The sequence below is a fragment of the Cynocephalus volans genome, chromosome 2 (assembly GCF_027409185.1).
Source record: "Cynocephalus volans isolate mCynVol1 chromosome 2, mCynVol1.pri, whole genome shotgun sequence".
In the NCBI taxonomy this organism is placed as follows: Eukaryota; Metazoa; Chordata; class Mammalia; order Dermoptera; family Cynocephalidae; genus Cynocephalus; species Cynocephalus volans.
The window spans coordinates 134,241,029-134,254,106 of NC_084461.1; positions in this window are offsets into that span (position 1 = coordinate 134,241,029).

A 13,078-nucleotide genomic window follows, 5' to 3' on the forward strand; every position below is an offset into this window, starting at 1 on the left:
GTTATTTCGTTACCTCTTGACCACTCAGTCCAGTTTACCAGACCCAAAAAGCAGCTTCCTGGCTTGTCCTGGCTTCCCAAAGTGTGACCTTCTTGTTGATCATCTGTGGCTCCTGTTTTTATTCTCCCCAGGGAACCCAGCAAACCCAACCTTGGCTCTGCCCACTTAGCCTATGGCCCATGAGTCATTCTCTGCTTTAAATGGCTCAAGCAGCTTTGTTTGAGATTCCCAAGACACCAATCAAATTCTTGAGTTGTTCTTTGGAATACTAATGACCATAAAAAACATAGCCCAAATGCTGGGATGGATCTGACCCATTGTTTTTCTTGAAGACTTTCCCAAATTCCCTTGGCAGACACACCCAACTCTTACTTCCATTAATACTAACCTCAGGCCATCCTTCTCTGCCTTGTTAAAACCTGCCCTAGTTCTCCTAGTCTCATCTCCAAAACAGATTATTTTACGCTTGGTTTTAAAGAGGTACTCCCTGGAACCCCCCTAACAATTCTAATCCCTTTACAATTCAACTCAGTGGTTACCCATCTCCCATGTGGTCAGGGCCAGAATTCTAGCTCATCTTCAAGACTTCGCAACATCTGACCTCAACTTCCACCATGATCTTTTATGCAACCTGTGCTTAATTCATACTTTGGTGATTTTCCTCTGTAAGAGCACTTACACATCTTGGTTCTTCCCAAATTAACAAATACTTGTAGGCAAGTTCTTTCTCTGTATATAATCTGATAGAAATTTAATGTGTCTCCAGGAATCAAGCAGATTAAAAGATTTGGTGAAGTAGCCCAGTTTAACACAAGACAGTGGGGTGGAGCCTGTGGTAAACTGAAGAGTGGCTCCCCTGTATAAAGACATTCAAATTCAAAATACTCAACAACAAAGTGACAGCTATATACAACACATTTGCTGGACTGAGACTCGCAGAGAAGATCGTAGTTACCAAACTCTTTAATAATGTAGCCACAATTCTAAATGAGATTACAGTATACACAGAATCTCATTATAAAAAATAGATTAGCTCATTTGAGAGAGGGTGATGCTGATGACACTAAGGTCAAGGGTTCAGATCCCTATACCAGCCAGTTGCCAAAAAAGAATATTAAAAAATTAAAAATTAAATGATAAAAAATAGGTAAAAGTTGTTTCATCAATTTAAATTTATTTTATAACACCACCCCTTCTCAATCCTCTGTCACTCTCCAAAGCACAGAATGAAGCTGTTCCCTTATCTGCCTAGTTTTCATTAACTTAACTCACATCACAGGAAGGAAGACTGAAAACTGTGGACACATCTGGACAAACTATTGTCTTCTATTTTGGTCCTATTTGGTATTTTGAGGAGAAACATTTACCAGTAATTGTCTGCTCTGCGGGCCAAATAGACTTTGTCCCAGGCCATTATAAGTTCTCAAGACCATTGAGCTCCCCTAGGAATCATTTACTCCTGTATCCCACTTCTTTTCTTTCCCTATGAAGAAGGGTATATAAGCTCTGTACCCCAATGGAAAATTGTAACGTTACTCTCTTGTGATTCTCCCGAGCTTTGCCCCCTCCCAGCACATTAAAATAATAAAATTTGTTTTGCCTTTTCCTCATATTAATCTGAATTTGTCAGTGATTTTTACTAACGAGTCTTCAAGGGTAAAGAGGAAGTTTTCCCTTGGCCCTTGCACCCTGCATCTCTTGTCTTCCTTCTTGCATGGCAGACCTGAGATGACGTGGAACCACAGAAGGATGAAATCCACAAGGAAAGGCTGAAAGAAGGAACTGCAGCCCCAGTATTGGCACTACTCAGTGCCATCCTCAGATGGCCAGATTGCTTGCAAAGTGAGATAAAAGCTGCTAGAATCAAGTTTCTGTGACACACAGTGGAGTGCAATCTCTGTGATGTGCAGCCCTACTCCTAGACTTTTCCTTTCCATGAGCCAATAAGTCTCCTTTTTGCTTATGCTGGTTTGAGCTGGGTTTTCTGTTGCTTTCAACAGAAGAAACCCAATTTCTGTCTCTGAGGAGATCTCATGTTTACTCAGCAGGCATATGGCTTCTTCTTGTATTTATGAGCCAACATAAGCAACAATCATTTCTTTAAGAGAAAGGAGATGATATTCCTTATTTGAGGCAGAGGAGGATCACCCTATGGCTGAGGAGGAAAATCAGAGCAGGAAGTGGAGAGAAGAAAGTCACGGGAGGGGACAAAGAGAGACTTAAGGGGAGCAGAAAGTTTGTTCTGGCTTCAGGAAGGAGCTGAAGCAGTGTCTGGGGCTGCTGTCTGGGTCACAAAAATAATTTTGATGACTCTACAGCCAAGCTATGTAGGGGAGACTTCTCCAATTTTTAGCAGACTGTAGTTGGCCCTTAGTCTTCTGAGGCATGTGAAAAACTGCATTCTTTTGAGGGCTAGGCCTCTCAGGACATTTCCTCTTTCCTGGAGAGGACCTGGGAGGGGAATGATAAGAATTAATGTGAGCATGAGCAAACTTTGGAGTCAGTAAGATCTGAATTTAAGTCCTGACTCTGCACCAAACTCTGGGGACCTTGAGCAATGTATTTAATTTCTCTGGCACTCAATTTCTTTGTATGTAAAGTGGTGACAATATAATAATCTCATAGGGTTGTTGCAAGGATTAGATGAGCTATTAAATTTTACTAGGAAAGAATTATGTAAGATGTAACTATTGGGGAAAACTGGATAAGAGGGGTAAGGGTCCATAGTACTTCTGCATACTACTGTCTTTTCAACTTCTTGTGAATCTATGATTATTTTGAAATTAAAAGTTCTGGGAAAAAAATGTTTTAAAAAATTAACAGGAAGGAGGGGAGATAAAACAAAATCCACAAGTCCTGGGTGTGTAGTTTTGTAGCATTTCTGCAGTTGGGCAATAGGAGTGAGATGAGAGAAGTTGATGGGAATGGAAATGAAGGGCCGAGCCCGTGGCGCACTTGGTAGAGTGCTGCGCTGGGAGCGTGGCAACGCTCCCGCCGCGGGTTCGGATCCTATATAGGACTTGATCAGTGCACTCACTGGCTGAGTGCCGGTCACGAAAAAACGACAAAAAAAAAAAAAAAAAAAGGAATGGAAATGAAGTTTTTCATGAATTATTTTAATACTCTTAGAAATATAAAAGTGAAGACTGTAGAGCTTGTAAATAATTTGTGACTGTGATTTTTGTTTGTTTGATTTTTGTTTTCTTCAGCTGAGACTCTTCACAGGCTGGGCCATATGAAGCTTTGGGATTTTCCAGGGTCATGTTCTTCACAGAGGCATGAGGTCAGCTATACTGGTTCCCTTTCACTATTGCAACCTCTCTACCCTATGAACAGGCTGCTCCCTACCTCCCAACATTCTTCTCAAAAGACTTGTCAGAATAAGGACAAAAACAATGTCTCTGGGACTTTTTAGAACTTTCTCTAGGATACGAAGTCTCCTCTCAAACCTATTACCTCATCCTGTTGGAGTGAGCAGGACTGAAGCCATGTTAGGACCTAAAAGATTTTAGAAAGACACAGTTTTTTCTTGGCATGCATTTCTCTGAGTTCTCTCTTTTCCCATGGTTATTTGATATTTTGAATCTTGGTTATGGGACAAGATGACATTATTTACGAGAATGCAAAGCTGTTTTCCAGCCAGCCTGAAGCTGCAGACTTGCATGTCTACCCAGACCCTGAGATAAGGACGGGAGCAAAAACCAAATGAGGCCTTGGCAAGACCTTGCACCTGACTCATAGACATGGACCCCTCGTAGCTCATGGGCCCCTCCCTCGTGCTTTTCCTTTCCCACATTCCATTTCCTCATCCCCTTCTTAAAAAACCCCTCAGTGAACCTGAGTCTTTGAGATGGCTTCAGCCTGGCCATTCTCCTTCAGGTTTATCTGAGAGATCGGTTAGCCTAACATCTTTCCTTAAGTCACTGGTATTCCTGAATAAAAGCTGACTTCCATTTTTGCCAACATTTGACTTTTGTTTGTTTGATTTTTGTCTGGGAGCAGGCAGCCAGACCTGTGAGTTTGGTATCAATTTTGGAGATCCTCAGCTAGGAGCTGAGTGTGCCTCCTAACAATCCCATCCTACCTCTACCTCTGGGTGGATTAAAAGCCTCCTGTGCTGGAGGACAAGGAGAAGCCTGAAGAGCTGGGCATGAGCTAAACCACTAGAATCACCACAGAGACTCTGCAGGGTGCTTCTCACCCTGAGACCTTCCTGTTGTCAATTAGGCCTGATGGTTTCTCCAGCTCCTTCGCCCAGGGAAAAGTAAGTGATAGCAAACAGAAAGGCCTGCTGCAGCTATGCCAATGTGTTTACTACACAGAACAGAAAGCTGCCAGAAAGGGAGAACTGCTGCCAGCTGCTCAGGCAGTACCTGGAGATGGCACTGCCTTTGGGGGAGGTGTGGTCCCCACTATCTAGGGTCAGCACCTTTGCATGTTTTAAAGATCCATTTGATCAGTTTGCAGTGTTGGAGGATTGCCCCACACAAGGAGAGACAGAGGCTTTTGGTAGATATCAACACATCCCATCCACCTCATCTGGGAAAGCTTTGTACCTACACCTATGCCAAAGTTCTGAATTAGACATCAAGAGTTCATGGAATTGGGGCAAAGGGGGGTCTGAAGGGATGTGACATTCAGGAGGTGTGATGCAGTGTCCCTCTCCATTGTGAAGTCTGTCCTCTTCACACAGTGGGAGGCAGTTGACCCTACCATAGAAGTTAAATCACAGGCTCTGCCGGTACTCTGTCTGCATTCAAATTCTGATCCATTTTGAGCAACAATGTGGCCTTGGGCAAGTTACCTCTCTGGGTTGCAGTTTCTTCACCTGTAAAATGGCAAAAGAAAACAAACAAACCTATCTCTCGGGGTAGTAAGGATTAAATAAGATAACACATTAATACATGTGATGTGCTCAGACCAGAGCCTGTCACATAGTAAGTGTATATTCATGTTTTGCTTAATGATGGGGATAAATTCTGAGAAATGTGTCACTGGGCAATTTCAAACATCACAGAATGTATTTACACAAACCTAGATTGTATAGCCTGCTACACACCTAGGCTATATGGTATAGCCTATTGATCTTAGGCTATAAACCTGTACAGCATGTTCCTGTACTGAATACTATAGGCAATCATAACACAATGGTAAGTATTTGTGCATCTAAACATAGAAAAGGTACAGTAAAAATAAGGCATAAAAGATAAAAAGTGGTACACTTATATAGAACACTTACCATGAATGGAGTTTGCAGGACTGGATGTTGCTCTGGGTGAGTCAGTGAGTGAGAGGTGAGTGAATGTGAAGGCCTAGGACATGACTGTACACAACTGAAGACTTTATAAACACTGCACACTTAGGCTGCACTAAATTTATAAAAAAAAATAAAGTAATTGCGCTACAGCGTTATGACAGCTACAATGTTACTAGGTGATAGAAATTTTTTAGTTCCATTATAATCTTATGGGACCACTGACATATCTGTAGTCCGTTATTTACTGAACCGCTGTTTAGAAGCTATGATAAGTAGTGGTAATGGAAAGCATCAGAATAAATCAGTGCTGGGCCCAGCCCTGCTATGAGTTGCTGGTCATGTAGAGTAAATCTCTTAGCCACTCTGGATCCATGTTGCCTTCTCTGAAAAATGAACAGGTTGGACCAAGGGTAGACCCTTCTATATATCAATCTCTGAAACTCTGGAGGGAAAGTCTGAGCCACTCCCTGTTAAGAAACAGTCGCTGCTTTGAAACAGAGTTTTCAATGCCTCTGTAAACTACACCTCCTCTGGGGAACTCCTAGCCCAAGAGAGAAGATGGCTGAATGACAGAGAGCTTTTCAAGATATTTGGCTAGGGTTGTGCTGACTCAAACAATGAGCACAGTCCTCAGTCCTGAAGGTAATAAGAGGGCCCCTGCCTGTGGAATATACTATAAAGCATATGTACTTCACAGGGCCTGGTTTTCCAAAGCCTTGCAGTTTCAAATATTGACCTTGCAAGGACAGGAAATTTTCCTCAGGCTATAAGTCTCTGGTGTGAGATAAAGATTTGTGGCACAGCAGGTTGCTGGCTCAAGAACAGACTAGTTACTGATTGTTATGTAAAGATACTGAGAAATTGCTTAAGAAGGAATGTTTGCTAAGATCAAGCTTGTGTTGATAAGATCACTAAATTGTCTACTGGAATGTCATCTGGCTTGTTTCACTGAAAGTTACCAGCCTACACTGTTAAACTATAAGCCCACCTATGTCTCTTCCTGTAACTTCCTGGTCTGGAAAATAAATGCAGGAAGAGAACCCCAATTTGGTGTTAATTTTCCCACAGAAGGGATGCCTCTTGCTGGAGGGTCCTGGGAAAGTTAACTACTTCCTGGCTTCTCACAGCTCAGAAGAGATGGGCTTTGAGTAATCCTTTGCATCTTGGTCACCTGGGGGAAGAGGGGTGACAAATCCATGGGGGGCAAAGCAACACAGAGCAACACCTGCCAATCCCCAGAGAGAGGCAAGCCCTCTGTGAACTTACACATGGGGGCAGGACTTCCACAGAACTCTAGAATGTCACAGCTGCAAAAGCTCTTAGGGAGTTTCTAGTTCAGGGGTTTTTAAGCCACATTCTGGGAGTACTTCTGCAATTCCACAAACTATTAACATTCATCTCATTTTGTATACCTCAAGCTATATTTAAAGTTGTGAGTGAAAAACAACAAAAACACATAAATCGGCCACTTATCAAATTTTAACACATCAGAGACCCAAATCCAATAATGCATTTGGCAGATTCTGTTGGTTGTTCCCTAAGGCTACCTTTCCTCTTTTCCTTTCCTGTGGAAACTACAAATGGTGGGCCTGTGGCCATCCTGGTTAAAGGCCGCATTTCCCAGCCTCCCTTGTGGCCATGTAATTAAGTTTTGGTTAATGGGATGTAAGTAACGGTTGTGAGTGCGACTCCTGGGGGTTTTCTTAAAGTGAGGAGGGAACCTTGTCTTCTCATCCCTCTTTTTGCTGGCTCTAATATGGACATGATGATGGAACTTAATACTCATGTTGAGGATGGTGGACAAAGAGAGGAGCCTTTGGTCCTTGTTGGGTCATTGAGTTACCTTACTCACTTACATTGAGTGCCCTGGACTGCTCACCTCCAGACTTCATTTATATGAAAGAGACGTAAACTTCTATCTTATTAAGGCCACTTCTATTTTGCATTTTCCACTTTTTGCAGCCAAACCTAATTGACACATTGGTGTTCTCAGTGACTGACTTTATAATGTATAAAAATGTGATATTTTTATAGCTTACTGAATAACTCTAAGGAAAACACCATTTGTAACTACCACTCAGGTGAAGAAATAAAATTTGCCGCTACCCCAGGAGCCCTCCATGTGCCTTGTCCCAATCACAACTACCCCCTTCTTCCTAAAAGCAACCCGTGTTCTGACTTGTACAGTAAACGCCTCCCTGTTAGAGTAACATAACATTTCCTTATAAACATTTTGGTCAGGGCTGGCCAGTTAACTCACTTGATTAGAACATGGTGCTGATAACACCCAGGTCAAGGGTTCAGATCCCCCCACTGGCCAGCTGCCAAAAACATTTTGGTCAAAGACTACTTTTATCTGTTTTATATAGGATGGCACTTAACACTTTGCTTTACAGAAGGCTTCCTCTGGTCAGAAAGTTGGCATATTAAATAATTTAATCCTCTCTTTCATTTTATAGAGGAAGAAAATAAAGTCAGAGTGGGGAAAGGACTTTTACTTTCTTTTTCTAATTGACAAATACAAAATGTATTTTTCTGCATCTACTGGAAGGATTTTAAAAGTATATATTTATGGTGTACAATATGATGTTCTGATATTGGTATACATGTGAAAGGGCTTTCTAAGATCAACCAACAAATTAGGGGCAGAGTGGACTAGGACTCAGAATATCTCAGATTCCTTAGCTTTTCATTCCCCATTCCTTTCAAGGGAAGTGATCCTAGATACAAGGTACCAACTTTGCCCAGTGACTCAAGGATAGGCAAGACTTACAAATACAGCCTTTGGCACAAGTCATTTTATTCTCAAGCAACACCAAATCTGTCTCTTTCCACACAGATCTCAGGGAAAGGAAGCTGCCAAGGACTCTGGCAATGTTGCTTCCCAGATGGCTTTACATTTTAACCCAAAGGAATGCATCAGCAAAAAATGGAGTCAGACATAAGGCCACACAGTGGGGATGTCAATTGGACAAGACCATCTTCTCAGGCCTCCTTGGAACCCAGCACTGGGGCATCTCTCCCATCGTGCCTTGTGCACTGCACCTGACACACAGAGGCCCTCAGAGATCATTGTGGTGCAGGGTGATGCCAAGTCTCTGTGGACTAGAAATGTGATGCAGAGGTGCAGACTGGAGCAAGCCCGAGCTCTCTTGCTATAATCGCTTGACTGTTCTGATCAGCATGTGGCTGCTCCTACCTCAATTTCAGGAGGATCATGTATGTTCACGAAACTCAATTATTTTATTTTGAGAAAGATGCCCATCATGCTTTTGTGTAGAACATGGCCCGGTCCAAGATCTCCCATTGGCCAGATTTCATAGCACTCCCTGTCCTGGATTCTTGGATGTTTAAGGGCAGGCCTGTTGGCTTCCGTCTTATCCTATGGGTTAGAATTAACAAGCATTAGTAAAGATGTTACTACGTGTTCTGTGGGGGGGGGGGGGGGGGAGGTATTGCAAGGGCTAAAAGTTTGAGAAATGATGCACGTTTTATTTCTGTTTTTGAAACTTCTCAAGTACAAAATCAGCATACTGAAGGTTCTGAGAATTCCCACAGTAAACAATTTTGCTTGATTTTGACAGACCTGGCAATTCCCAAACTCTTTTGACATCAGGCCTTGTGTTTCACTAACACTATTCTGTGCAAAACAGTTTGGAAGTAATATTGCAGCCCCTTTGATGAATAAAGGATGCATTAATACACATAGATAGGATGGACAACATGACTGGAAAATCACCTTTCTGGCCCAGGTAGCCCATCTCTCTGGAAAAGTACTATTATCCCAAACTCTGTAAATAACCATCCATTCCTAATAGCCCCAAGAAGCAACTGTGGAACTGACCTAAACCTTCCCAGTCTGGGGTGGATTCCCCGGGGGAAGCTGGCTGGGCCCCACAATCTGGCACCAGACTTATTGTACCAAGAGCCTTGCCTGCCAGCAGCCACCCAGTGTGTGTCTGGACTTGTTTTTCCTTCCTTTCCCTGTTCCTTTTAGAACACAACTGAATGGCTCCAGTCTTTCAGTCCTGCTCCCAACCAGCACTGGACCCCTCAAAGTCTGGCCAAATCTTCTCCACCCACCTTGACAAACAGTCCTCTCCAAGCTGGGAACCACAGCATTGGGCTGTTTTTCTCCCCTGTATACCCCAGGAAGACTCTCCCCTTTGCCTGGGCTTCCTTCCCGGGGCCCTGGCTGCCAACCTGTTTTACAGCCATCCTCGGCCCAGTCACCTGAAGAAAAAGAGACTCACAGAAGGCCCAAGATGAAAGAGTCTTTAAGCCTGTGGCTTTTTGAGTTTTGTTTTTAGCAGGAAAACCTTATTTTCAAAACAAATAATTACGCAGAATTTACCAGTTTATAGAATAGATAAATAAGGATATTTATGGCAGATTTGTTTATTATAGCAAAACACTGGAAAGAAACTAAATGTCCATCAATAGGGAACAGGTTTAGTAAAATTCTGGTGAAGTCATGCAGTGGAATACTATTCTAGCTAAAAGCACCAGGCATTTCCCAACAATAACAGCAAACATTCTGGAAAAGTCTTTTATATGGACAATATTTGGTTAACAATTTCATTTTAGGGTAAAGACCAAGATCACTACTTGTTTTATTAAAATTTACCACCTCCTATTCAAACTTGTCTAATGTTTATTTGGTACTTAAATATGGTGACCAAACAACCCGGTTGGCCCAGAACTGAAGAGTTTCCTGGGATATAGAACTTTAAGTGCTAAAGCAGAGTAAAAACCCAGGCAAAAAGATAAGTTGATCACCCTATACTTAACAGAAATCAACACTTTATTTTAGAAAGAATAAGTAGATTATTATTAATTTTAGCCCATGTTTATAAGCAAGAATATTCATAAGCAAAATTGAACCAGTATTTGTACTTTAAATAAAAGGGCAAAACTATATAAACTGATATGAAACATGAAACTATCTCAAGATATAGTGAAAAGTAGGGAGGAAAGGCAAAGTTCAGAACATTGTGCTAAGTGTGCTTTCATTTTATGAATTTTCTCTCTCTCTTTTTTTCTTCCCATAAAGGTCAGAGCAGGAGAGCAGTGGGGGATTTATCCATATATAATAAATTGAAGTTTGTGACCTCTTGTCTACTTGTGTGCTTCATTGTAAGAAAATGCCTGGGCTGATTTTCATCAAATCTTGAGAACATGTTTGGGATGGTCTGACTTAAGATACAGGTTGTTTGGCATGCGAAAATTAATTAAAAGTAACTGTGGAATGGATACTTCAAAGATTTATAATCAGCTATTCCCCAGAGAAGCTGCCCCTAGTTAAACAGGAGAAAACCGCATGATCAGAAATTGGAAAAGATGAACCAGATGGGTTCAGGTTCATTGACAGAACAAAGACTGGTTTCCAGTGAGCTTCCAAAATAAAGGTTCACAAAGCAGACTCTCTAAATGGAAGGCCTCAGGCTGCTGGCTGCTTCCCACACGGGTGAGTGCAATCAGACATCCATGTGTGTAAGAATAGCTAGTGGTTCTTCTGGGCAGAGGAGCTCTTTTGGATATAAAAACTTTTATTTGCATAGACAATTCCTGAAAGGTGCATATAAAATTGGTCATAATCGTGCCTTTGAGGAGGCCCATGGATCTGAAACGAACAGGAGGCATATTTTTTTTTTTTTTTTTGTCTTTTTCATGACCGGCACTCAGCCAGTGAGTGAACCGGCCATTCCTATATGGGATCCGAACCCGCGGCGGGAGCGTCGCCGCACTCCCAGCGCTGCACTCTCCCGAGTGAGCCACGGGCTCGGCCCCCAGGAGGCATATTTTTAATTATACATGCTTTTGAGTTGGCAATATTTTCCATGTTTACATATCAAGTCTTCTTTTTAAAAAGACTTTTATGAAATATTTCAGCACGCAAAGAAAATGTAGAGATAACAAAGTTTAACACCCCCTTTAACTAAAGTTAACGCCTACTAGCTTTGAAAATGTTAACATTTTGCCATAGATGGTTCAGACAGATCTCTCTCTCTCTATTTTAAGAAACAAAATGTAATTGAAATCCATCCTATTCCTCATCCTCCCTATGAAAAATAGCCACCACTAAACTAAATTTGGAGTTTATTATTCCCATACATGTTTTAACACGTGTGCCCCCTAAATAATATAGAGTATTTACATTTTAAATTCTGACTGCTGTGTTGGCTGATTATAAATGTAAATATAGCATAACACATCACTGCTTTTATTTTTCCAACCTCCTTTGGATGGACATTTAAGTTTTTTTGTTTGTTTTTGCTTTTTTGTTTTGTTTTTTATAATTTTGCATGTATAGCTTTTTCAATTAAAAAAATAATGGATGAAACAATAATCATCAATGTCTGCTGAAATCCTGAGGTGAAGAAACTGATGGGCAGTTTATAATGGAAGGATTAAGCTAACAACATCTAAATCTGCCCATGGATCTTGACATTACAAAAGAAAGAAAGAAAGACAAGCAGACATTACGCGCTGCATAATGCGATATAAGAGGATGTCATGGCACCACCTGTGAAAGATTCTCAGCAAAAATTCAAATGTGGCTCTGATTAAGCCTAAACCTGGCCACCATTTTACAGGAAATTCAGGGGACTGAGGAAAATATTGCACCACAGGATGCACTCAGTAAAATCTAGAATTTTGAGAACACTACTTCCTCAACAAGTAATCAGCCAACAAAACAAAACAAAACAAAAGGCAAGGATAGGGGTGCTACAGATTAAAGGACTTAAGAAACATGTCAACCAATGCAATGGAGAGACTTTGTTTACATCCTGATTTGAACAAATTGAGAGTTAAAAAAAAAAAAAAAGAATAGATAAATGACAATAGAAGAAATTTGAACACTGACTGGGTATTTTATAATATTAAGAAATTTGATCCCCATACCAGCCAGCCACCAAAAAACCAAACAACAACAACAATAAAAAAAAGAGAGAGAGATTTGTACGAACTTTTGGGCATCATGAGGACTAGGCTTTGTTTTTTCAAAAAATTCTTATCTTTTAGAAATACAATAATAAAATTATATTATGTCTGGTATTTGTTTCAGAATAATCTCATGGGAAGCAGGCAGCAGAAGATGCAATAAGACCTGCTATGAGTTGGTAATCACTGAAGCTGGGAGACGAGTATATGGGTTTCATAATACTATCTGCTTGACTTTCATATATTTTTGGAAATTTTAATAATAAAACATTTAAACAAAATCTAACTAATTTTAACAAATAAGAGGAACAGTCTTGGTGGAAAGGTGCTGGGGGCCTAGAGCGCCACCACAGGCTCCTCCCTTTTCCTTCCCATAGAACTTTAGGTCTTCATAGAACAGTTTGAAATCACTGATCTAGACAATGGGTCAATAAGATTTTTCTGTGAAGGGCAAGATAGTAAATATTTTAGGCTTTGTGGGCCACATGAAGCTATTTAGATCAGCCATTATAGTGTGGAAGCAGCCGTAGATAATACATAAATGAATGAGTATGACCGTGTTTCAATAGAACTTTATTTACAAAAACAGATGGAGGCTGGATTTGGTCTGCAGGCCATAGTTTGCGACTGCTTGATCTAGATCAACTCTCTCCTTTTACAGATGGGAAGACTGAGATGCAGAGAGTTAAAATGGCTCAAGATCCCACAAAAAAACCCATAGGACCTTGTGAGGGCAACTGCTGTAGATCCTAAAACCTGTCTTAAGGCCTGTGGTACCTTTGGTGTTTTGGGCAAATGAAAGCAAGGGTATGGTAGATGGGTGGAAGAAATCAAAGAAGCAAAGGATGACATACTATTTAGCATTAGATTCAGCTC